We start from the raw sequence: 25,485 nt of genomic DNA, 5'->3' as shown, positions 1-25,485 counted from the left end.
TGGGCAGTGTTGTAAAAATTGGCAAATTTCACATAAACCCAGGTTTCTCTCTTTCTTAAAAAAAAAAAAGGGCACCAGATCTAGTTGCCCTGGACCCCCAGTTTCAAGCAGCAACAATCAATGGGGGTGGACAGCAAGCCCCCATCTCTACATGGGCAGGAGCTCTCCAGCTCACAGGGTACTCACCACTCCCGACTGTCATATACCTGATGTCTTAGTTATCTAGTGGATGACTTTAACAAAGAGAAATTTATTCTCTCACAGTTTAGGAGGATAGAAGTCTGAATTCAGGGCGCCAGCTCCAGGGCAAGGCTTTCCCTGTTGGCTCTGGGAGAAGGTCCTTGTCATCAATCTTCCCATGGTCTAGAAGCTTCTCAGCACAAGGACCATGGGTCCAAAGGACACCCTCTGCTCTTGGCTCTGCTTGCTTGGTGGTAATGAGGTCACTCTCCTCCCTGTTTGCATCTTTTTTTTATATCTCAAAAGAGACTGACTCAAAATACAACCTAATCCTATAAAGATTGTGGAGATTATGCCCGGCCTCTTTAACGTAACTGCCTCTAATCTTGCCTCTTTTATATCATATACAACATATAGGATAATTACATCAGGATCACAAAACGGAGGACAACCACACAATACTGGGAATCATGGCCTAGCCCAGTTGACACACATTTTTCAGGGGCACAATTCAATCTATAGCACCTGGTATGATGGTTAAGATTGTGTGTTAACTTGTTTGTGCCATGATTCTGATTCTCAGTAGTTTGGCAGTTATGTAATGATGTAATTTGCAGTTATATAATGATACAGTCATCTTCCATGATATGATCAGCCAATCAGTTGTATGGGGAGTTTCCCTGAGGGTGTGTCCTGCATCCAATATATGTATACATGGACATTCTGGCAAAGCTCGCGTGCTTGCTCTGGTTCCTGCATCCGGTTTATCATCATTCGACCTCCGGTTGTTGGGACTTGAGCCAGCAGCCTGCTGCAATGCCTGCCGATCTCAGGATTCATCAGCCTCCACAGCCTGTGAGCCAGCAGCCTGCCGTCTGACCTGCCAATCTTGGGTTCATCAGTCCCTGCAGCTACATGAGTCAGAAGCTTCCAGCCTGACACCTGACCCACAGATTCATGACTTGCCAGCCTCTACAACTGAGTTAACCATTTCTCTCTCTCTCTCTCACACACACACACAGAGCCCTGGTGGCACAGTAGTTAAGAGCTTGGCTGCTAACCAAAAGGTCCACAGTTCAAATCCACTAGCCACTCCTTGAAAACCTCTAGGGTCATTATGAGTTGGAATTGACTCAATGGCATTGAGTTTGGTTTTTTGGATATAAATGTATATATGCATCACTGGTTTTGCTTCTCTAGAGATCTCAGCCTAAGGCACCCAGTCAGTTTGCAGGGCACCCACCACTCCCGGCTGTCTGTGGCTCTCATTTTCTTCTCCTGACTGGCATTTGAATTTGTGGTCCCTAGCCTAAACGAGTCTACAAATAACCAAACCCCACTGCCATCAAGTCAATTTCGACTCATAGTAACCCTACAGGACAGAGTAGAACTGCCCCATAGGGTTTCCCAGACAGTATATCTTTACGGGAGCAGACTCCCACATCTTTCTCCCTCGGAGGAACTGGTGGGTTTGAACCGCCAACCTTTAGGTTAGCAGCCAAACTCTTTAACCACTGCACCACCAAGGTTCCTTCTCCAAATAACAGCAATAAAAACCAAACCCACTGCCATCAAGTGGATTCCAACTCACAGTGACCCTATATGACAGAGTAGAACTGCCCCGCGGAGGGTCACCTGGTAGATTTGAACTGTCGACCTTTTGGTTAGCAGCCATAGCTCTTAAACACTATGCCAAATTTCATTGAGGTGGGGAGAAGAAATACTTTAACGTAGGGGTCTTTTCTAGTTTTTTGCTATATATCTGAACGTCTGCAATGCCTAATCCAAATACATACATATTCTTCACAGTTAAAATTGATTCAGGAAATCTTCTAAAAATAAGTCACTGGTGGTCCCTTCTCTATTAAGACAAAGAAAGGCAATCACGGCAGAGGAAGCAGACTCCACGCAGGGACATGGGGGCCTTCTTGACTGAGCACCTCTCTTTCCCTCTCGGTCCCACTCTTCTCTCCTTTTCTTCCTCTCTCGTCTTTTAAATGTCCTTCCTCTCACCTCTCCTTTTCTCCTCCTCATCTCTCTCGCCTCGACTCAACCATTGATTACCACAGGAGCACACATCTTTGAGAAGTCTGCTGTCCATCCCACTCAACCTCACTGCTCAGTGCTCTGCCTTCCTGGTGTGTCATGGAAAATTAAGAACTTTTGAGAGGTTCCATGGAAAGAATCAGTTTAGCAAGCAAGGACCACAAACCACTAACACTGCTCACATCTGGTCACTGTTCTTTACAAAACTAAAAAACTTTATCAAACACTCAATGGAGAGCCTTCCAGCCTGTGCAGGTCTAAGGGCTGATTTCATATGTATCCAAATAAAGTATTTTGGGAAAAAGAAAATAAACTCAGAAACCAGGAGGCCAGGAAGTGAGCAGATTCCCTTGTGCTCCTAACTTGCTGACTGGCGCTAGTAAGACCACAGGAGCGGCCACACTGAGTCAGACCTGGTGCTCCTCCCTTGCCGGTTTTCTGACGGTAACACAGAGGGACACGCTGCAAAAAGGAACGCCTCTCCTTGTCAGCAGCTTCGAAGGCTAGATGTGCCCCCAACTTACCCTAGTTTACTGCAGTGATCCATTATCATACTACAGAGAGCGGTTCTTAATCCTTGAAACCAGGAAACCCCCAGCTTTCCCAAATTGCCTGGGCTGCCCGGAACCAAGGGATCATAGAAAAATTACTCTTTATGAAAACCGGTCCTTGTTTTTAACGGAGGAATGCTGTGTGTGGAAGCCTTTTCTCCATTTTTAAAAATATTGTGGTAAAATACACATAACAAAATGTATCATTTTAACCATTTTAAAGTGAACAATTTAATGGCGTTAAGTAAATTTGCAATGTCGTACAATCATCACCGCTATCTTGTTCCAGAGCTTTTTCATCACCCCAAGTGGAAACTTCAGCCCTCCTGTGCCTGGCGACCACTAATCTCCTTTCTGTCTCTATGGATCTGCCCATCCTGAATATTTCACATAGACGGAATCATACAAAATGTGGCCTTGCGTGTCTGGCTTCTTTCACTCAGCACAATGTTTTCAAGGTTTATCCATGTGGTAGCGTGCATCGGTACTTCATCCCTTTTTATGGCTGAATAATACACCATTGGATGGTGTGTGCAGAAGCTTTTAACAAACAAACAATGGTGGCTGGGACTGGTTTGGTTTGGTTTGGTTTTGGGTAGTATGTGGCTTGTTTTCATTTATCCTAAATATCTGAGCATTGTCAACTATGGGGGACAAATCCAAGTATACCCTTGGATTTGGTATAGACCGTTCATAATCTGATAAAATCTCCATCCCTGTTCAAATTTCATCCTTCCAGACTGACAAGACCTTGGAAACAAAAAGTGTGACAACTCAGAAAATCTCCGTTCACATTGTTATCTCAGTTGCCTTTTGCAGAAATTCAATTCAAAGCCAATCATTTTGCTGCTTGCTAGGAATCAGAGAGATACTGTTACTGCCCTCAAGAAGCTCAAGGCCTAGTGAGAAGATAAACAATTTCACCACAGAGTGCCAGCTTTCAGGATGGAAATCTAAATTCTAAGTGACAAGTTCACACAGTATTCCAGCTGAGGGAGCACATTAGCTTAGTACAAGGACTAAAATGCTTTGGCTTCTTCTCGACGTCCAAGTTCTTCTAAGAAAAAGGCTACAGTGGAATCGGTGTTGCTTTCTTCAGTGGCTGGAGCCTTACAACCCTATAGGTGAGGCACCTATTATGTTTGCTACGGCAATGCCTTGCCCACATTAAGATGCATTTGTCTTCACATATCTTCCTGAGATTTCAGACTAGATTGAAAGAGCTTGCTAGAAATTTCACTAGGTATCCATTTGTTGTACTGGGGTGGCTTGCGTGTTGCTATGATGCCGGAAGCTATGCCACCGGCATTTCAAATACCAGCAGGATCTCCCATGGTGGGCAGGCTTCAGCAGAGCTTCCAGACTAAGACAGACTAGTAAGAAAGGCCTAGAGTTCTATTTCCGAAAATTACCTAATGAAAACCCTGTGGATCACAACAGGATATTGTCTGATATAGTGCTGGAAGATGAGCCCCTTAGGCTGGAAGTCACTCAAAATACACAGTGGCTGCAACAACGGACTCAAGGATACCAATGAGGGTGAAGATGGTGCAGGACTGGACAATGGTTTGTGCTATTATCCGTGGGATTTTCATGAGCTAGAGCCAACTCAGTGGCAACCAACAACATTCATTTTCTCCTTAGATAACGTATCAAAACGTGAACAAAGACATTAATCTGTGAAACTTCACTGTCTGTCTATATTTCCCTTTTTCCTTTCTTATTTTGAAAAATTTGAAACCTACGTAGAAAAAGCAGTACAATGAACACCTATATCCCCTTCATTGAGAGCCGCCAATTAACATCTTGCCACATTTGCTTTCTCTTTATATGTGCGTGTGTGTGTGTGTGTGTGTGTGTATGTTTTGCTAAAACTTTCTAAAGTAAACCGCAAACACTGTGACACTTCATTCCTAAAAACTTCAGCATTCTTAAGAACAGGGACATTCTCCAACAAAATCACTACAGCATTGTTACGTCCAAGAACTTCAACATTCATACAATATTATCTAATACAGTTCCTAATCAAATGTCCTCACTATTACAATAATGTACTTCTGGCTGTTTTTTTTTCCAATCTAGAATCCAATCAAAATCACAAATTGCATTTAGTGTCCACGTCTCTTACAGACTGCCCCCCAATCCAGGATGTTGTCTTACAGACTGCCCCCCAACCCGGGATGTTGTCTTACAGGCTGCCCCCCAATCCGGGATGTTGTCTTACAGGCTGCCCCCCAATCCGGGATGTTGTCTTACAGGCTGCCCCCCAATCCGGGATGTTGTCTTACAGGCTGCCCCCCAATCCGGGATGTTGTCTTACAGGCTGCCCCCCAATCCGGGATGTTGTCTTACAGGCTGCCCCCCAATCCGAGATGTTGTCTTACAGGCTGCCCCCCAATCCGGGATGTTGTCTTACAGGCTGCCCCCCAGTCCGGGATGTTGTCTTACAGGCTGCCCCCCAGTCCGGGATGTTGTCTTACAGGCTGCCCCCCAATCCAGGATGTTGTGTTACAGGCTGCCCCCCAATCTGAATCACGCTCATTGTTTGTCTTCATCAGATTAAAAGCCTCTGGGTGGTACAAATGGTTAACGCACTTGACGGCTAACAGAAAAGTTGGAGGTTCAAGTCTAGCCAGAGGCACCTTAGAAGAAAGGCCTGATGACCTACTTCCAAAAAAGCAGCTATTGAAAACCCTATGGAGCACAGTTTTACTCTGACACACGTGGGGTCTCCGTGAGTGGGAAGCGACTGGATGTCGCCTGGAGGAGGAGGGGGCTGATGAGGCTGAAGCTCACGTTTGTGGCACAAACACTATGCAGGTGATGCTCTGGTGCTCCCCAGTGCGTCCGTTTGGAGCCACACAACGCCACCTCGTCACTACTGCTGATGCTCAGTTCAGTCACTCTGTTAGAGTGTTGCTATGCATTGAACTGTGTCCCCCAAAATTATGCATTGTAAATACTAATCTCGGTACCTGTGGTTATAATCCCATCTGGGAATGGGTTTTCTTGATTATGTTAATGAGGCAGGATTAGTGTAGGGTATGTCTTCAGTCTGTTTCTTTTGAGATACAAAAGCAGAGGTGAGGGAAGACAGATGCCCAGCCACCTGAAGATCCCTGATGAACACAAGCTAAAAAGAGACAAGGACCTTCCTCCTGAGCCAACAGGGAAAGAAAGCCTTTCCCTAGAGCCGGCACCCTGAATTTGAACTTCTAGCCTCCTAACTGTGAGAAAATAAATTTCTGTTTGTTAAAGCCACCCACTTGTGGTCTTTCTGTTACAGCTACACTAGATACCTAAGACAAGTCTCTTTCCTCCTTTGTAGTTAATGAATCATCTGTGGGGTAAAACACTGTGAGAAAGGTGAGTATGCTACTTCCCACAACCTTTTACCCCATAGTTTTAGCGTTCATTCTAATTCTGAAACATTCACACTGGTGGTTGTCAAGTGGTGATTTTCTGACTTTATCACCCTTCGACATTTATTACTGGCAAAAAGCCTCTCCCCATCCTCACTTTTACCTATCTTCAGCATCACTGTGGATTCACGGATATACCTGTTAATCCAGTGTTTATAACCCATTACCATCATGATTCTTTTTATTGCCTCATCTGCCCCATGTGTGACCAGCAGGAGTTCCTTTCAGCCAGCTCCTGTGTTCCTTGGAAATGACCTCATTATTCTTTGAGTATGTCCTTGATTTCTGACACAGGGGGTTCTAGACTTGCCTTATATTTCCCTGTCCTAGACCTGGAATCAGTTTTTCTACAAGCAGCCTTGGTTCCTTTTTTATGGTGAATAGTATTTAGAAACCAAAATCTGGGTGCTAATTGTGCTCACTGCCATTGGAGTATCATTGCTTCTAGGCTCTTTCAGTGGTTAAAGATAGGAAAATTATTATTTTTAAATTACAAGTTCATAATAACATTTCCAATTCAAATCTAACACTATGCTATGGATTGAACTGGGTCCCTCAAACAGATATGTTGAAGTCCTAACCCTGGTACCTGTAAGTATAAGCTTGTTTGGAAATAGGGTCTTTGAAGATGTTATCAGCTATGTTAACACGAAGTCATACTAGCGTATGATGGGTCCTGATCCAATCTGAGTGGTGTTCTATAAAGGAGAAGAGATGCAGACAGGCACAGGAAGGACGGCCATGTGATGACGCATCTACAAACCAACGAACGCCTGGGCTAAAAGAAGCTGGGAAAGACAAGAAAGGATCTTTTCCTACAGACTCAGACCAAGCGTGGTCGGGCCAACAGGTGAGTGGACTCCTAACATCCAGAACTGTGAGACAATAAATTTCTGTCCCTATAAGTCACCCAGTTTGTGGTATTTTATTATGGCAGTCCTAGAGAACTAATACACACCACAAAGTTCTTTCTTAACTTTTCCAATTTGTACCATCCTGGTTCCCAACAGCATCAATACCCTTAGTCAGTCTCTCCTGTAAACACACAAAGTCTTTCCAGAATTTCTCTACTAATACCACTCCCAACAACAAATCTACTTAGTAAAGTTCGAGATTTCTACAGTTCATTGCCCTCAGAATACACCCAACAAAGGGTGTACGAAGTACTTTGTTTAGAAGTTATTTGACTTTATTTTTTCTGAATGAACTCTGTATTTTTTAATTAACAGATCTTTGTTTACTATTTGTAAGTTTATCCCCCGAGACACAACAGAACCTACATACCTAAAGAACCTCAATATAAAAAAGTATTTTATCAAAATGATTCATGCACAAATAAAAAAAAGTCAAATAATTCTACAAAGGATAGCAATAAAAAGACTCACCAATCTCTGCCTACTCCTTCTGACTACCCCCATTATTATAGTAGACATTCATTTTTCACTTCTTTTAGCTGTTTGTGTTATGTACCTCTACAAATAATACACCCATACTATAGTCTCTGAATTTCATCAGTTTTAGATAGTACATAGTCACTTTTCTTAGATTATACGAGAATTTAGCTCTCTTACACTGCACCTCTTCCCTCTCCCATCTTCCTTATAGTTGTATCATATAATTTGGTCAAATTAACATCTAATTATGGCTATATATAAACTCACCGTTAACTCAAATAACATACTATAATCATGTTTCCTTTCTTTGTATTCCTTTTTGTTTCCCTGGAGTTAACAATGGCCTCACTTTTTCATTTGCTTAGATTCCCTCCAGCTAAGCCTTCTCACATCCTCATACAGCAAAACACATCATTGTTTTCCCCTTGATCTTCAGTGCCATCCGACAATGGTCTACTGGTCTACTGCACAGTTGACATCCTGGGTCTTCCCACTGCTATCCTTCCGGGAATTCCTTCATTTCTGGCATCCCAGACCTTCTTGCTGAGGTTACTTCCCCATTTAGGGAGAAATGTCTGCCAGTAGCTTCCTGCGATAGTCCACTACCATCCAGTGTTTCTATTATACTATTGGAGGCCATTCTGATTTCAGATCCTATGAACATGATCTGTTTTCATTTTGTTTTGTTTTCCAGCCCTTTGAAGCTTGTAGAAGCTTCTCTTCATCTGGGTGTTCTGAAATGTCATTATGTTACGAAATTCACGCTGACCTTTTTTCATTTCTTAATCTGGGTACCTAGTAGGCTCTTTCAAAATGGTCACTTACGTCCTCCTTCAGTTCTAGGGAGATCTCTATATTATTTTCTTTGATGATTTCCTCCGTCCTATTTTCTCATGGTGGCATTCCTGTTTTTTGGATCTTGGACAGATCCCCTAATTTTTATATCCTTCCTTAGTCTTCTGGCTCTACTTTCTGGAAGATCTCCTCAACTTTATCTTCCAATCTTCTACTAACTACAATGATTTTGGAGTATTTTGAAATTCACCTGGCCCGGCATGACTTGAAGAACACTTCTAACCCAACAGTCCTTTAGAATACATATAAGCCTCTTCCAGTGCAACAGGTCCATGAAGAACCTGAAAACTCTGAAAGAAACATCAAAGGCTGGGGAAACATCTCAGACAATTTTCAGTGAAATAGGTACAGAACATCTCAACGTTCCCTATCCAAAGAACGCTGTCACCACTGTTGGCCTATGTTGCCTCTCAGCCCCACGCCTGCCCTTCTCAACTTCGCCGTTGTCATACTGGAGCTTCGAGTCATAGACTACTCTTCCCTGGCTCTCTTGCCAGCTGGCTTCCTGTTATGTTCTACCAATATAAGGTATTGGCAGGAGTTCAGAAAGCAAGAAGAGGGGTGAAGCTGTTCTTCCTCTCTTTCCCCATCTGCTTCTAGCAGTGTCTCTGGAAATGTCTACATTGCCTCAGTGTTCCCCGCTTCAGCTGTGACAGCCTCTCTTTAGCAGCCCCAGAACGAGTAAGGCAGCCCCTCCTCTGGTCTGGGGGCATCTCTTCATGGCCCCAGAATTAACCCAGGAGCCCCTCCGAGGAGGTTCCAGCAATGGCTGAGCAGCAGTCCCAGGAGTACAGCAGTGAGTGTGCTCTTGGGCTCTGGTAAGACTTCTTCCACATCTTTGTTCTCCTGGATCTACAGGTGGTAGCTGCTTTACACAGTTACTAATTGCCCCTTTGCATTCTCTCAGTCCTTCTGACACTATTGTAACAAGTTCTCCGTATTAAATCTCCTCTGGGTGAAGTATCTACTATGGTTTCTCTTTTTCCTGACTGGCCCCTGACTCACATAGCCTCCTTCAGGGATTTTTAAAAAAGCCTGTAGAAGTTTCATTAGCAGAAAGAGCTAAAGGCACAAAGCCTCATCTACGGTTATGACTTCAAAAGTATAGTCTGACTTAAATTGTCCTACAGATTAAAAAAAAAAAAAAAAACCCGTTGCTGTCGAGTTGATTCCGACTCATAGCGACCCTATAGGACAGAGTAGAACTGCCTCATAGAGTTTCCAAGGAGTGCCTGGTGGATTCAAACTGCCAACCTCTTGGTTAGCAGCCGTAGCACTTAACCACTGTGCCACCAGGGTTTCTGTTTACAGATAAAGTTATTGTGGAATACAGAATCTGGTTGGCCTTTGTCTCTGGTTCCTGGGAGGTGGCCTCTAAAGTCTTGAAATTTCCCAAGTGACTGGAATGTCTTTATAATTCCTGGTGGGTCTCCGAGACTACACCTGATGGTTTGTGCTAACAAGGTGACTCCCGGTGGGCTCCTGGATAGTTTCTGCTAATGACATGACTCAGGATGGGGCTGTCCACGCCAGAAGGACTAACCACGTGATCAGAGGTTTGGAGCCACAAGACATCAGCCCGACCACAGGAATGGAAGGGGGCCTGGGGACTGTGCTTGATCACATGGCCAATGATGTAATCAATAATGTCCATGCAATGAATCCTCAGTATAAACTCTGGACACTGAGGCTTCGGTGAGCTTCCCTGATTGCTAGTATTCTTCTGTACTGTCCCATGTCAACGTGCCAGGAGGGTGACACGTCCTGATGCCCCAGGGAGAGAGCCCTCCCAGACCTCACCCTATGAGCCTCTCCCTTTGGCTGGTTCTGATCTACATCCTTTGGCTACAACACAACTGTAATCATAAGTGTAGCACTTTCAGTGAGTTCTGTGAGTCGTTCCAGCAAATTATCAAACCTGAGTGAGAACTCCCCGAATTTGTAGCCGGCTGGTCAGAAGTGAGGGTGGCCTGGGATTCCCTGGGCTTATGGCTGGTGTCTGACGTCTTGGGCAGACTTGGCAGTCTAGGGGACTGTGATCTGATTTGGCCCAACTGCAGGAAGCAGGTGAAGGAAGCCCTCTACATTCCTACACCTTTAGAAGATGGCAAAGTTATCCTGATGTGAACTAAAGTGGATATCCACTCATTTCCAGAATAAGCAGCCAGGTGAGTAACAGACCCCCTTCATAAGTTGTGACTGATGCAAAAAAAAATAAGGAAAATGGTTTGCATATTGCAAGATGACAAAAACAAAAACAAAAAAGAAACACCCTTTCATGAAGAGATGAAACTGAGCTGCAAGAAGGGTGCGTCAATCTTCAACCTTGCAAAAAAGGCAGCCGTGCTACATCAGCCAGGTGTTGACTCACTATCTGTGACACACTTTTAAAACAGGTAATGAAAATGGCAGGAAAACAGGTACGTAAGGGGTTTGTTTAAAAGTAAGTTGTAGAGTATATCGTAAAAATATTACATAACAACATTTTAAAACCTACATTTCTAGGACCATTCCTATCTTCTAATGTATCCTGTAACACCCTGCCAGATGGCTGCATGCTCTCTGACACATCACGGAGAGGGAGTTGCTGGCTGGGACAGAAAAAATGAAACAGGATGGCATGGTTTCATGGATACCGGCTGAGAGGGTGGGATGAGGTGGGGGGCCTTTGAAAGGAATATTCTTGACAGAGATAACGAACAGAGAAGAGCTGCGAAGAGAGGAAGACTGAGGGGCTGAGAGAAAACAGAAGAGAGAAAAAAAAAAAGATGACTTTTCTTTAAAAATATGAGGCGTTTTTTAAAAAGTTATGGAGAAGAGAAAAAGAGAGCGAGAAGAGTGGAAAGAGGAGAGAAGGCGGGTGGAAGGCAGGAAGGCAGGAGAGAGCCCGGGAGCAGGGCAGGAGATGTAATTTAAAGATGGATGGATGAAGGCTCTCCTTGACTGGTGTATGTGTGACAATCCAGAGCCCATCAGTTGTTCATGCTCCAGGGTTGTCCGCTCAGAGGGACCTGGTTGGGATTATTTCTAGCATGTTCTCACTGAAGCTAAGGAGCGTCGCCTGGACTTTGATCATTAACATGGAGGAAAAGAGATTACTGTCTGCGAAGTTACTATTCTCAAAAAAACACATCATCTCTGGGAGGAAAGGTTAAATAGAGAACCTCGAATTCCCAAAAAGAATTTCTCCAAAGGGTTCCTTATAACCTTTTGTCACCTACAAACCCAACAGTTCTCCAAGTATTCAGCAATGCCAAAGACACCTGATTGGGTTTATCTGAAATGAGCACTGTAGATAAAAAAGAGTTTGTATTTCACCTTATATAGTAAAACTACTAGGTTCATTTTGAGAATTACCACTTTTCAGTCACCTCATATTCATGTGGAAGTTGGATAATGAAAAAGGAAGACAGGAGAAGCATTGGTGCATTCAAACTATAGTGCTGGCAAAGAATACTGAGTATACTGTGCACTGTCAGAAAAATGAACAAATCAGTCTTAAAAGAAATACAACCAGATGTTGTTTAGAAGAGAGGATGGTGAGATTTTGCCCACTGACTTTGGACACATCATCAGGAAAGGACATTCTCTAGAAAAGGACATCATGGTTGGTAAAGTAGAGGGCCAACAAAAACCAGGAAAACCCTCAGTGAGCTGGAATGACACCATGGCTGCAACAATGGACTCAAACATACCAACGATCATGAAGATGGCACGGGACTGGGCAACATTTTGTTCTATGTGGGATCACCACCATGAGTCGGAGCCAACTTGATGGCAACATAACAATATAACAACGAATTGGTATAAGCTATAGTAATTTTATTTCCCCTTTTTTTGAAGAACCCATAAAAACCCATATATGCCTTTAAATAGGTAAATATTCTGATTTGTTAAAAACAAGTTATGCTCAGCTTATCAAAGGCTAGAGGAAGCAACCACAGGGGAAAGAGAAGCCTTTCTAGTTGATTCTTCTTTTCCTTTTCCTTCAAATATAAAATTATTTCACGATCATAATCTCTACTTTGCAAAGTGGTTGGAAATATGTTTATTTAGTGCTTAAAGTCTGCTGGCTTTTTTTTTTCCCCCTGAAAAATCCACCTACCATCTGCTACTGGTGTAAAAGTATTTTTTTGAGGGGATGGAGGAATATTTAAACTTAACTACAACCTGTGATATGCAGATGATAAACCTTGCTTGGTGAAAGCAAAGATGACTTGAAGCACTTACTGATGAAGACCAAAGACTACAGTCTTCAGTACAGATTACACCTCACCATAAAGAAAACAAAAATCCTCACCACTGGGCCAATAAACAACATCATGACAAAAGATTGAGGTTGTGAACGATCTTACTTTACTTGGATCTACAATCAATGCCAATGGAAGTAGCAGTCAAAAAATTAGACCATGTACTGCATTGGGGAAATCTGCTGCAAAAGATCTCTTTAAAGTGTTAAAAGCAAAGATGTCACTTTGAGGAGTAAGGTGAGTCTGATCCAAGTCACAGTATTTTCAATCACCTCACATGCACGCGAAAGCCAGACAATGAAAAAGAAAGACCAAAGAAGAACTGACGCCTTTGAATTATGGTGTTGGTGAAGAATACGGAATATACCATGGACTGCCAGAATGAAAAAACAAATTTATCTTGGAAGAAGTACAGCCAGAATGCTCCTTAGAAGTGGGGATGGTGAGACTTCATCTCACATACCTTGGACATGTTATCAGGAGGTACCAGTCCCTGGAGAAGGACATTATGCTTGGTAAAGTACAGGGTCAGTGAAAAAGAAGAAGACCCTCAAAGAGATCGACTGACACAGTGGCTACAACAATGGGCTCAAACATAGCAATGAATTGTGAAGATGGCGCAGGACCAGGCAGTGTTTTGTTCTGTTGTACACAGGGCCGTTATGAATTGGAACTGATTTGATGCCACCTAACAACAACAAAAACATTATAACCATTAAGCAACAACAAAAACATTATGACCATTAAATAGACTGGAGCCATCACGTGGCACCAAGGATATGAGACACGGCTTAAGAAATACTTACACAAGGAAAAAACCCAGGTGGTAGTTCCAAAACACATTTATAAAAGAGAGAGAAGCAGCATTGAAAAAACAGGCAAATTGGAACCTTCGTCCATTGTTGGTAGGAATGTAAAATGGATACAGATAAGATAATCATCTTTTTGTTCGTTTTGTTTTTTGGGAGAACTGGAAGTTTAGCCTTTTTAAGGAACAGAAAGTATAAAACAAGAAATTCAGTGTCACAGAGAATATGCCTGTCGCCTACCAAGATGAAAAGCATACCCCCTAATTCTTTCAAACATGATTATCTATAAACAAAATGGAAGTCAGAGTAGCAAAATGGAATAAATGGCATTCTTTATTTATCAAGGATATAAAGAACATGATTTAAAAAAGTTGATGTTAGTGAAATCATTCAAAGAGTATAAAGTCAGAGAACTGTTAAATAAGAATGGTGAAGTCACTGCAAATTAAATACGCCAGGCATAAAATTTTAATTTTCTATCTAGGCTTCAAAAATAAATTGCCGGTATTTTGGATGTGTGTATATATCAGTGATCAGTTAAGTGTGCTTTACCAATATTAACAGAAGCGATAAGAATGAGCGATGGCAATAATGACGCTCACTTCACACACGGGCAGGTGTTGGGGTGCCCTTTGCCCCTTAAGTAGGCGCACGAATAGTAGGTAACGCGCACTGTGAGCACGCACAACTCACTGTCTCGGGACTACGGGGGATGCTGCTCAGCCCAGCCAGTATCTGCTGTCCCCACAGGGCTGGGTGAAAGAAGATGAATTAACTGGTGAACAACTATTACCAGAGAACACGCACAAACACGAACATAAGTAATATCATCACTCAAGTCCCAAACAGTGTAATTATTACTCAGTATGAACAGAAACTGCTCCTAGAAATCACACCTTATCTTTCCAAACCACACCAAGCAAAAACAATCATCAAAAAACAATTCAACTTTGTGATCATCTCTGACCCTGTGATGATAGCAAAAATCACTGCCTCGTAACAGATGATAAACGTGGTGGTCTCCAAGGTGGTCACGGAGAGAGCTCTGAGGCTGTCAGCCCGTATCAGTCACTTTCTATTAAATAAAGGCTTTCCCATTTTGTGCTTCTCTCAGAGGCTTCATTTTGCCTGGATGAAGCTGAAGCATCAACAATGAACTTCCTATTGCTATTCCCACTCCCCAAATAAATGCTGTTGGCAGAAAAACAGGCTTTCCCCAGTAAAAACCCAACACAGACAACCGTGATAGGGTCCCATATAAAGGACGTTCTGACTACAAACACTTAGCATGTGCGTTATACAAACTTCATGAGCAACCACGGGACATGGGAGTTGGTATTTTAGGGTGCCAACAGAAAGGGGGAGGTCCACGTGTTATACAATTCACCTCCTGAAGTGAGAAGGAAGCAATTCCAAATAGCCATCTGAGTGTTCTCCTGTATCGCACGAGCAGGTCTCCGATGCCTTTTACACTGTATCACTTCACTCCTTCACGTCTGGGGGCAGGGGTGGCTCCAGTGGTGGAATTCCCACCTTCCTGCGGGAGACCTGGGGTGGATTCCCGGCCAACGGACCTCATGTTTGGCCACCACCTGTCTGTCACTGGGGGCTTGTGTGTTGCTCTGATGTTGAATAGGTTTCACCGGAGCTTCCAGACTAAGACTAGAAAGAAAAGCCTGGTGATCTACTTCTGAATATCAGCCAGTGAAGACCCTATGGATCACAACGGCCTGACCCTGTTGTGCACCGGGACACCACAGGCTGCAGGCTGATTCAACAGTAGCAAACAACAACATTTAGTATCTGTTATCTCCATGACGGAAAAAAGGTCATTTTTCTAAAATAATCCAGATATGCCTAAAGGGGGACATAGTTTTAAATCAATTGAAAAAGGTTTGTTTCAGTAACAGCAGCATCTTATTTACTTTTGTTAATACTGATAGCTGGGTGGATGTTTTCTGCATTAACGTACCAAAGCCATAAGTTGGGGTTTACAGTCTTCATAAATGTGATCGAAGTTACAATCACGCACATTTTTCTGTGCCAATAAATAGACTTCTACATTATCAGTTATTTTATTTTTTTTATTGTGGTAAAATACATCACATAAAGTTTGCCATTTTAATCATTTTCAAGTGTACAATTCAGTGGTATTAATTACAGTAACAATGTTTTGTAACCATCAGTACTATTGGTTTCCAAAACTTTTTAATCACCCCAAACCGAAGCTCAGTGCCCCTTAAACATTAACTTCTCCACCTCCCCCCAGCCCCCAGTAACCACTCATCTTCTTTCTGTCTCTACGCATTTACCTATTCTAGATACTTCATGGAAGTGGGATCACAAGATATTTGTCCTTTTATGTCTGGCTTATTTCACGCAACATAATAGTTTTAAGATTCATCCGTGTTGTAGCATGCATCAGAACTTCACTTCTCTTCGTGGCTGAGTCATGTTCCATTGTATGTGTACATGGCATTTTGTTTATCTACCATCAGCTGATGGACGTTTGGGTTGTTTCCATCTTTTGGCTATTGGGAATAATGGTGTAATGAACACAGGTGTACAAGAATCTGTCTGAGTTCCTGCCTTCAAGTCTTTTGCATGTATGTCTAGGAGTGGAATTGCTGGATCACACGGTAATTCTGTATTTAACCTTTTAAGAACTGCCACAATGTTTTCTACAGTGGCTGCACCATTTTACATTCCCACCAATGGACGCTCCCGATGAACGGGCATTCCAATTTCTCCATTATCATTTATAATGGCCACGTAAAGGTGGTAAGTACCAGAAATAGGGTGTGAGAGCAGAAAGTAATGAAGAGGAAAGAGAGAAATGTCAGAGAGAGAACAAACAGATAGGGGTTGTCTAGGTAGATGTGAAATAGTGGTCCCAAAGTAGTATACCACAGATACATTTTTATTTGACCCACATGTACTTTTTTAAAATGCGAATTTATTATTGAAGCTAAAAAATTGGGATATTTCCCTTAAAGATCTAGATTTCAGGCTTCTCTTAAAAAAAAAAAAAAACAGATGATCTGGCATTTCTAGGCTCACATTCCCACTTGGCGGAAATCTGCTGCTTACTCTCTAGTTTGCCACGGGACAATCAGAGCTACCTGTTTCATTCATAAAGGCTCCTGTCTTGTTCCTGTCTAGTCCCTGAAGGCATCTGAAGGGATGAAGGAAGCTTTGAACTTGGAAAAATAGGAAGCATAGGAGAGGAAGCTGATTTGGGGATAAAGTTAACACGTCTCCCCAAAACATGCAGTGAGTACGAGCTTGTTGGGGGCAGTGAGGAGAAACTGGCAGCAGATGAGACAGACCTTGAGCTTCAGGCGAGGTACAGCCTTACAGTGTAGAAGTGTTAGTTGTGACAGCATCCTGGAGAGTAGATGAACCAGCTTCAGGAAAAAGTGTCAAGAAACAGAGGGCAGAAGACTGGGACCTAAACGTTGTCCTCAACAGAGAGGAGGCAGAGGAAGAAAAACCAAAGAGACACAAAGACTGAGTTAGCCCCCTAGGTTCCTCATGATCTTGTTCCAGCCTAGCTCTAGCTTCGTTTTCCACGTCTCTTCGGCAGGCACCATTAATCCTAGCCAGACAGTTCTACTTCCAGTTTGAGAAAGTGTGTGTTGTTTCCTGTGAAGTGCCTTCTTCAAGCCTGTATTGCCCATTGTCTGAAATCAATTTCTCCTACCTGCTTTTGTTAAATTTCTATTCAACTTTCTAAAATTAGTTCAAGAGTTGCCCCAACCAGGTTGCTTCCACATGTCCTGTGTATTAGAGTTTTTACCACACTGTCCTGAGTTTGCTGTCTTCCCACTAGCCTAAGTCCTCCAGGAGGTCAGAGATCAGGGTCAGAGGCCAGGTTGTATTGGATGCTTTATCCTCAGAACCTGACATGCAGTGGTACTCACTAAATGATAACAGAGCAAAGCAAGGAAAGCAGCAAGCCCCTAGAGTGGTAGGATAGATCTTGGGATAATGCTGGGTCACAGAAACTAAGGAAGAAGAGCTATTTTTGATGGAGAGAACCACCTCAAATGCCAGAAGTTACAGAGAATGAAGACAGAAGAGAGGCACTGAATGTTGGCAGGAATCTGTCAACAATTGACCTAACTGTTATAGTTTCTGATACATTATTAGAAAATAATCTGGCAATATACATCAAAAGGCTTAACACCACTTGCACACTGTGGCTAAATAAATCTACTTGGGAAATAGTGTGTCTGTAATGGATAACTATTTTTTACTTTTCTGGCTGTCCAGATCCAACTCGTTTCCTGTTTTGAGGGTGTTCCATCACATGAAGTCCCGCAGGGCATCACCTCTGCCTGGGACATGCCCAAGTTGCCAGGTCTGGTCAACTGGGCAGTGCCCCCTCTGACCACATGGCTGTGGCGGTGGCTGGCCTCAGCACCCAACCAGGCTCTTCCTGCCCAGAGACGGCTGCTTTGCCCCACCCCCAGCTTGCTGACAATGCTCGGGGTCTCACAAAACCTTCCCGTCAGGTCCCCACTGTCATCTCATAAGACTGTCACGAGTCAGCCTCTGATTCCGGCATGTGGGAGCACCCTAACCGATACCCTACTTGAAAGAAAAAATCCTAAACACAGGAAAGTTTTGTGCAGCCAGTGCAGCATGGTTATATAGAGCAAAATGCGGAAATATCTAACGTCCCCAAGCAGAGCTGCTTGATTAAACGATGGCCACTCTACTTGACAGAACAGTACTAACCACTAAAAAAAAAAAAATTTGTTTATGACAACAGGGAAAATGCTTACCTTAAAACATTGACAAAGGGAAGGATTTTAAGTACAGTATTATAATCTTGCAGAAAAAAATGACTAGAAATAAAGTACCAAAATATTAAGAGTAGATGTGAATTTTTTTCCTTAAAATTTTAAATTAATTTTTAAATTACATAAGTAATACAGGCTTACTATAAAATATTCTCAAGACACATAAAGAAAACTTTAACAAGGTCCCGTGGCCCATGCCTTGTCCACCCACCGCGCTGAAATAACCAACATTAACTAAGTCCGCCGTGTACCTGTTCTCTGCTTAACTTCACGCTCTCACAAACACTTCTACACGGAACTTCATGAGGTCTCTCTTCTCTGCCTTTCTCTCCTCCCCCCATTTAGGGGTCATACTGTACACATTCTGCTCGGTCTGGGTTTGCTTTTTCACTTCCCACACTCAGAAGAAGCTTCTTCTACTCATTCTCCCTGGGTGGTACAAATGGTTAAAGGGTTTGGCTGCTAACGGACAGATTGGAGGTTCTAGTCCACCTAGAGTAGAACTGACACACGTGGGGTTGCCATGAGTTGGAATCGACTCGACGGCAGCTTTTTTTTTTTTTTTAATTCTTCAGACCTGTGCTGTAGTGTCATGTCTTCTGGGAAGACTCTGAATACTTAGGCTTATGGAGGCCCTTTCCAGGCTGTGTAACCCGCAGGCATTAGTGATTCACACTCTGAGTGTCCTCAGAGCAGGGGCTGCGCCCTCCCTACCTTTTAGCTCCAGTACCTAGCCCAGTGCCTGGCACACAGACGATGACAATAACTACGGTGCCATGAAAGATGAAAGCACTGAATGAGGTAGCAATAAGCTTGAGGAGAAGACAGCTCTGAGTGCAGACAAGGCCTGAAGGACTGAGCGTTTTTTCAGCGAGGCTGAATTAAGGATAACACAGAGGGTACAGAGACAGACACCAAATCAAGCAAGCTTGTCTGCTGTCCTATTTGATTACGAGTCATGCTGACCCGAGGCGTTATGGAGTAGAACTGAGCCATAGGTTTTCCCGGCTGTAATTTCCATGGAAGCAGATTGCCAGGCCCTTCTTCCACGCACCACTGGATGGGCCCAAACCACCAGCCTTTTGGTTAGCAGCTGACGGCAACCTGCCTGCACCACCCGGGACCGCCTTAGAGATGACACCATGCATGTGAAGAAGAAGGGGTCCGAGGAACTGAACTAGATTATCTCAGCAAAGGATGGTGAGAGACAGAAAAGTAGGGGAAGAGTAACCAAGAAGAAATAGTCTTGGTAAACAGTAAGAGGTAATTAAAAAAGCTCACACAGTTATTCTTTTGCTCCAAATTGTTAGTGTTCGTGGTAAGGTTTCTAAAACAATTTTTTGAAGGACTAAAGAGTCCCTAGGGTCAGTCAGATAAACTGTCTGACAACTTGGAGCCCACTTTCTTACCTAGGTTTCTTAAGGTTCAAAAGAATTCACATAAGAAAAGTATGTTGAGTGCCACGTAAAGGTAAGGAAGCACCATTACCATCCACATCCGCACTAGAGGTGGCATCTACTGATTCCATGACTGAGAGCAGGCTTCAGTCACAAAATTCTAAATTTGAGTTTATTTAAAAAAAAAAAAAAAAAAAATTCTATTCAGAGGATGATGCTACCTTCTTAGCTTCGGAATATCTCTGCATAACTTATTCAAGTCATCACTGTTCTCCTTAAAGGGCCTTCTATGCTAGAGCCCTGGTGGCACAGTAGTTAAAAGCTCAGCTGTTAACCAAAAGATCAGCAGTTCAAATCCACCAGCTGCTCCTTGGAAACCCTACAGGGCAGTTCTACTCTATCCTATGGGGTCACTATGCTTCAGAGTTAGAAGCCTAAGGAAGAGCAACCCTTTTAAATCTGTATTTTAAAATGTTGTTGTTAGCTGCCGTTAATTGGTTGTGTGACTCACAACAACTCTGTACAACAGAGCATAACGTTCCCCACTCCTGTACCATCCTCACCATCATTGGTATGCTTGAGTTCATGGTGAAGGCCGCTGCGTATTTTGAGAGCCTTCTAATCTAGGGGGCTCATCTTCCAGCATTATATTGAACAATATTCTGTTGTGATTCATAGGGTTTTCATTGGTTTATTTTCAGAAGTAGATTTCCAGGCCTTTCTTCCTAGTCTCTTACTCTACAAACACCACTGAAGGCTGTCCACCATGGGTGACCTTGCTGGTATTTGAAATACCGGTGGCATAGCTTCCAGCATCACAGCAATACGTAAGCCACCACAGTATGCCGAACTGATCAGGCAGGTTGGGAACATTTTTCTCATAGCTGACATTTACTGAGGGTTCACTAGTACCGGTCACTATGCTCAGCTACATTTTCTCATTTAATCCACAAAATAACTGTGTCTGCTAGTAATCTCTATGCTCATTTAGAATTAGAGAAGGCAAGTAACTCTTCACTTCTGCAGGCTGTAAGTGGCAGGGGCCAAGTTTTGACCCAGGTTTGTCTGGCCCCATGCCCAGGGGCCTGAGTACCGCCTACTCCATCTTCCTAAGACTATGAGGATGTTGTGAAGAGCCGGAAGGCAAAATCAATGGTTCTAGGCTGTGGGAGTATTGCTGCTGTGTCCGCTGGCCTTATTTCTAACCACATCACTGAAACTGAAACATTGCTAAAATCACAATAAATGTGCTTAGACAACATTACGTAATAGTCAACATGCTGAGAAACAATACCGTCCCTCAGCCCGAGTCATTCAGAATTCTTAGTCTGAGCTTTCACAATTGGCTCCCTCAGTCAGACCCAGACAAGGCTCTATTTTGAATTCTAATGAGGACGTGGCGCGCTGAATATTTAAACTGCAATTACAAGATCCAGGTCCTGCTTTTACAGAAATGCCCTATTTCTTTCTTTTCCTAAATACAAGTCACAGACCTGAAAACACAGGTCGGCACCGGTAGGAAAACATCAGTCTAATGTACGTTTAAAAGCTAGAAAAAAATATCTTGTTTTCTGTCCTATAGTACTAATGGGGTGGGGGAGGGGAGAGGAAAAAGGAAAACCACGCAGAGATCGTGGAAATGTCTAAAGTGGGGGCTCCAAGTGAAAGGTCCACAAAGAGGTGCTTGAGTCCTTTGTGAACAACTGAATAAACAAATTCATCGTCAGGGCCTTCTTGTGGGTGGCCCCCTCGCAATTTGGTCTGTATTTACAACCAGAAATGGACTCGCTGCTAAAGCATCTATTTGTGATCTATCAGACCAGCAAGGAAGAAATGCCGAGGGCAGGAAAACTAAAGAACATTTCATAGCTCATCGTCTATTTTTGAACCCCTTTGAGTAAAGTGATGATACACAGGCTGCTATCCCCAGCTCACTCGAGTCCTCTGGTTAAACTGTAACCAAGTGCAGTGTGAACACACTGGAATCGACATGCACTTGAATCCCCACTCAACTGCACACATACGAATAGTTAAAACATACCCTGCCTGCAATTTTGTGTATGCATGTGTTTTTTAAATATATAATGATCAATCTAGCTTTGAATTTGGGAAGGCCAGGTGATTAACTCTGTGTTACGTCTTGAGGTTCTTGGACTAATCTCCTGCCTCCCAAATGACTTTCTTATTAAGGTCTTAAATGAACTTGCACGGCTTTGAACATCCTCTTCTAAACGCTAGCATTTATACAAAGGGAACAGGGTTTACTTTTTTCTGATCTGTCCTGTGGTTGATTCTCTGTACTGCTGCTACCCAATACGTCCACCGAGTTTTAAATTTCAGCTATTTTTCATTTCTCTAAGTTCCATTTAATGATTTTTCAAATTTGCTTTGTTACTTTTTAGAGTTTCCTGTTCTCAGAATATACTTTCAAGCTTGTCATTTATTTCTTTCCACAGAATAAGCATAGTTTATTTTATAATCCGTGTCTGATAATTCTAACATTGTTTTAGTCAATGCGATTGGTTTCCACAGCCTGTTGCTGGTCCTTGGTCAGGCTGTCCTGTTTACATGTATGCTTAGGCTATCTTTGAGTGTGTGCTGGTCATTGCCTTTAAAAAATTACTTTTAGTTGATTCTTAAAGACCTAGGATAAATATGCCTTCCTCCAGAGCAGTATTTCATTTGATTTTGGTGCCTGATCCACCCTGCGTATGTATGCACAGGGTATAAATCCATACAGAGGGCCTTTCTGTGACCACAGCTTGTCAGGAACTGTCTTTTTTCCTTTCCTTTTTCCTCTATTCTGCTCAATGCCAAGGCTGCAACAATCTCCAATAGCTGGAGAGAATGGAGAAAGTTCACATTTCGTTCACTTTTACCCTGAAGGTGTGGCTCTCTGGGGTCCCAGCTTAATGTGAAAAGGGTCTATTACGCTTCCCAATTTAAGTGGGCTCCTGGCCTTAATTTCCCCCCTCCCCCTTCGCTTGCCTGTTCAGGCTATGGAGGTTCCTGACTCCTGCCTGCAAATGGGCTTTATCAGATAAAGAAAGAGACTACAGGAAAATACCTAAGAGTCTAGAGGCTGGACACAAAACAATGATCAGACAATGATCAGTCTCAGTTTGCCAAGGGTTTACTGGATCTACTCAGGAAATTCCACAATATGCCTGTGTTCATAGGGTTAACAGTAATCAGTTGAAGACTTAGAAGGAAACTGTTCACCCAGTTAGGTGTCATAAATACAAGTCTGATCTCCCCAGAGCTTTAGAGGTCATATCCTGAAACCATCAATATGCAAAACTAGCACTGCATGTCAACAAACGCATATGTAACTGCAAACTTCCCTTAAAAAAATAAAAATTCAAGTTATTTTCCTTTCCAGGTATCAGCCATCAGAAATGATACAAGGCTCGCTTTTTGGTTGTTGAGCTATGATATCAGTGAAACAGTAAGGAAATATTAGAAAAAAGAACTGAAGGGATAAGAGAAGAACTTCTTTCTAAAGTATTTCCACTAAAAGAATATGTGCTGAGGACCACTATATTGCAAATATAAAAAACTACCAATATATCAATAAAAATGTTCATTCCAAATTAATAGCAATATGGTTGCTCAACACACAAATACGGCCTCAGGAAAGTTGTCACTTAATCTGTGAACACTCTCCCTACTTGAGACATACAATAATAAAAGCTAATAATTGCTCACTGCTTACAACGTGCCAAACACCGTTCTAACTGATCTATATAAAAAACACACACGTACACAAAATTGCACACAGGTGTGTGTATGTATGTGTATATATATTTACATTCATTTATTCCTCACAACAACCCTCTGAGGTACACGACATTATTATCCCCTTTTCGGAGATGGGGAAACCAAGGCAAAGGGTAGTTGAGTGGCTTTCCTGAGGTCACACAGGGGGTGAGTGGTGGAGCTGGGATGTGAGTCCAGGCTCTAGGGTCCACACCCTTGACCACAAGGCTATAGTGCCTCTCCACATACATATGGAGAGCCAGGGAGGCTGGCCCGCATTAGACATTTCACATATTCTGTACAACTGAATTTTGACAACCAGGTATCCACTTTTTTACAGCTGAAGAAACTAAGGCTCAGCAAGATTGTTTATACAAGAGTCAAAGAGAATAAGAGACAGTGGTGCGAGTGAACCCACATCTCTCTGTCTCTCAAGTTTTAGGATTTAGTGTGAAAAACAAAGTTTCCATAGACATAAGTTATGTGGGAAAACTGGCAAAGCAAAATCAGGGTGGGTTTGCTTCTGCCAGGAAGCAGAAACGAGCATAGGACAATTCCAACAGAATCAGGAAGGCATGGGCTGGTATCTGAAGGAGGAGAATTGCTAGCAGGAGGGGAAGCAGAGCCAGGTGATAAAAAGAAAACCAGCAGGGCCCCTCAGGGCTCCAGTGCCTCCAACTTCCAGGTAGCTGTCTGCCTGACACCTGTTGTTGTAGAGTTTTCAGTTTCAACCAGCAAACACAGGCAAGGAAGGTAATGAATGATTCTCCAGCCGTACATCTCAGGTCACCCTTGTACTGAGGTACTTGTTCTAAAACTGGAGAGATTGGATCCATTTTTCATATCAAAAGGGCTAAAAGTTAGGCAAAGCATGTCCTCAGATCACTAGTTTTTATTCCTGTTGTATTTCTACTTTTAGTGAAGAGGTTAGCTTTACACTTGGTCCGCCTCTGAGAACAAGTGCTGATTACCGCTGCTGTCAGGCCATTTATTATCACCTGCCTTTGGGGAAGGCACTGTAGGCAGACAATGATTTACACCTCACAGAAATCTGCATCTGAATGACTGCGGAATAACAAGTGCAGGTAAGCCTTGCTTAATGTCAGTTGGGCGACATCCCACCATCCTACCGCATATACCGCATATTTCTTTTTAAAGGGAAAGCGGCTCTTCTTTCCTTTATTATTTCCCCCAATGGTTTTAAAGACCTCAGACCCAGACTCTTGCAGCACTGGACCACAGGCAGGATACAGGCAGGTGAGGCAGAGGACAAGGCTCTGGGCGCAAGCTTGGGCTTTGAAAGTCCTTGGGTAGGCAGTGGGGCTGGGCTCGGAGCGCTCCGCTCCGCCTCCCTCGCTTCCTCTTGCTCTCCTGCCTCTGGGCTCTCAGCTGCTGCTGCTGCTGCTGCCTGTTCCTCTGGCCTCTGCGGCCGCTCCAGCAGCAGCAGTGGCAGCGGTGCGGACTGGGGCAAGGACGGGGATGACCAAAAGCGGGCTCCTCTAAGATTTTAATAGGATGTTTGTACAACATCCAAATCACATAATGTCCTATTTCACAGAACGTATGGTGGACGTTAAACAACGCACATCGGTACCTGCATCAGAATTGCTTGGCGTACTTGTTAAATAATGAATACTTTCGTAGCAACCCTCTATGACAGAGGAGAACTGCCCCATTGGATTTCTTGGGTGGGTTTAATCTTTACAGAAGCAGATCACCAGGTCCTTTCTCCTGAGAGCGGCTGGTGGGTTCGAACTGCCAACCTTTCAGTTAGCATCTGAGCACTCAACCACTGCACCACCAGGGCTCTAGAAACACCACCTTAGACCTTCTCAATCAGAATCTCCAGAGGAGGGCCCAGGAATCAATACTTTAAGCAAGTACTCCAAGTGATTCTTATCTTGGCATCCAAAACAAAACCAAGCCCATGCTGTCCAGTTGATGGCAACTCATAGTGACCCCACAGGACAGAGTACAACTGCCCCATAGTGTTTCCAAGGCTGTGATCTTTATG

General features: G+C 43.2%; 1 protein-coding gene across 2 annotated transcripts in view; it reads right to left on the bottom strand.

Annotated features, from left to right (window-relative positions):
- The window catches only part of STX8 (syntaxin 8), a 344,032-nt gene that overhangs the window by 107,802 nt on the left and 210,745 nt on the right, over positions 1–25,485 (bottom strand). The gene's annotated exons all lie outside the window — the stretch shown is intronic.

Source organism: Elephas maximus, chromosome 19 (genome assembly GCF_024166365.1).
Source record: "Elephas maximus indicus isolate mEleMax1 chromosome 19, mEleMax1 primary haplotype, whole genome shotgun sequence".
NCBI lineage: Eukaryota > Metazoa > Chordata > Mammalia > Proboscidea > Elephantidae > Elephas > Elephas maximus.
Note: the sequence above shows the minus strand (reverse complement) of the source record. Positions and strands in the feature narration are given on the sequence as shown.